General features: G+C 36.2%; 1 non-coding gene across 1 annotated transcript; it reads left to right on the forward strand.

Moving 5' to 3' along the window:
- The first annotated feature begins 319 nt into the window (after positions 1-319).
- On the forward strand, positions 320-426 carry LOC124899034. Its single transcript, XR_007056173.1, has one exon. It is a non-coding gene; the product is annotated as a small nucleolar RNA R71 (small nucleolar RNA).
- The last annotated feature ends 1347 nt before the right edge of the window (positions 427-1773 follow it).

Below are 1773 nucleotides of genomic sequence, written 5' to 3' on the forward strand. Positions count from 1 at the left end.
AGCTATATTTGTTGTGGCTGCTGGTTGTGTCACACCCAACTTTAGGTTATTCAGCATAGTAGTCATATGATTTTGCATTGCTGCAATCTGTGCCTATAATGCAGTAAACTGATCTACCTCCAATACCCCTACAACCTTCTTGGGAGCGTTCCTTGAGTCTGCATGCCAATTAGGATTCCCTTGTGAAATTCGATTCAATAGTGTATACAATTCTTCATAAGTTTTCTCTAAAGCTTGGCCTCCTGCTTTTGAATCCAAGAAAATCTTTGTATTATACTTAAGGCCGTCTATAAATGTGTGAACCAAGACATCATTCAATTGATGGTGATGAGGACAATTTTTGAGCATGCCTTTAAATCTCTCCCAAGATTGGTATAGATTTTCTCCATCTTTTTGTCTGAAACTCAAGATCTCACTCGTCAAATGTGCAATCTTCTATGATGGGATGATTTAAATAAGGAACTTCAGAGCGTAATCTTCCCATGAAGTTATAGAGAGGGTTGGTTCAGCATGTAACCACCTCTTTGCTTCCCCCATTAGAGAAAAAGGGAAAAGTGTCAATCTGACATAATCAACATTCACCCCTTTAGGAATGTATGTATCACTTATTTCCAAGAAAGTTTGTATATGCTGTTGCGGGTCTTCGTGTGAAAGACCATGGTATTGCCCTACTGAATTCAACAGTTGTACCATATTCTGCTTCAGTTTAAATTGACCTCCTAGCTCGGGCTTCCGAATGCTATTAGTCACATGGTTTGTAAGTGGGATTTCCACCTCACGAATATGTCTTGTGGCTGGTTGAGCAGGAACAACTGGAATAGCCGGAGCTAGAACATTTTCAGCATTTGGATTAATAGGAGCATTAGGATTAAGAACATTAGGATCTCATATTTCATCCATTTGACCTTGTTAAGTAAAATATTGAGTTCTTCGCCTTTGATGAAAAATCAATTCTGATTCTGCAATAGGCTCTACCAACTCTTTATCTCTATCCAGTCCAGTATTCAGGTAAACCTGCAAAAATTCAACTGCTAAGATCAAGTTGTTAACACTTAAACTTATTAGCAAAAACCAAAACTTAAGAAATTTACTAATTATTCTATTCCCCGACAATGGCTCCAAAAACTTATTGCATCTTGAATGCACAGTATAGAGACTTAGATAGTCAGATATCTTTCCCACGAGGACTACACAATAAGAAATTTAATCAACTTTTAGTTTTAGACAACTAGGTATTAAGTGTTGTAACGTATCAAGATGATTGTAAATTTGAGAATAGAAATGTAAATTAATAAACAAAAATTAACAAGTTGTGACTAGAGCGAAGCAAACAACGGTTGTAATCAATTATGATGAGGATTCCAGGGTTGATACATTCGAACAATCATACAAATCTCTATTCTTATCACTGTCTAATTGGTTATCGGGTTGTTGATTCGCAAGGTTTATACCATGATCTTGGTCTCCAGACCTCAAATCTTCTATCTATTGAATATTGTAGCTATAACTCCCACAGAGATACAACAATTCTTCTAGATTCATGAAGTTATCTTCTTGCACTTGAACCAAGCAAGGCTTCTAGGTATATCTCTATCCTAGATGCTAATTCAAACCCCTTATTTTATAAAAGAATAAGAACCTTGCTCCTTAATTTCTTTGTTCTATCCTACGATTCTCCTCCTGAATGCACATAGAAATATAGATTTATTCTAATGGTGGCCACTCATCAAAATAGTAAGCTCAAGAAATTAAGAACAACCCAGATGATAATCC

Source organism: Capsicum annuum, chromosome 5 (genome assembly GCF_002878395.1).
Source record: "Capsicum annuum cultivar UCD-10X-F1 chromosome 5, UCD10Xv1.1, whole genome shotgun sequence".
In the NCBI taxonomy this organism is placed as follows: domain Eukaryota; kingdom Viridiplantae; phylum Streptophyta; class Magnoliopsida; order Solanales; family Solanaceae; genus Capsicum; species Capsicum annuum.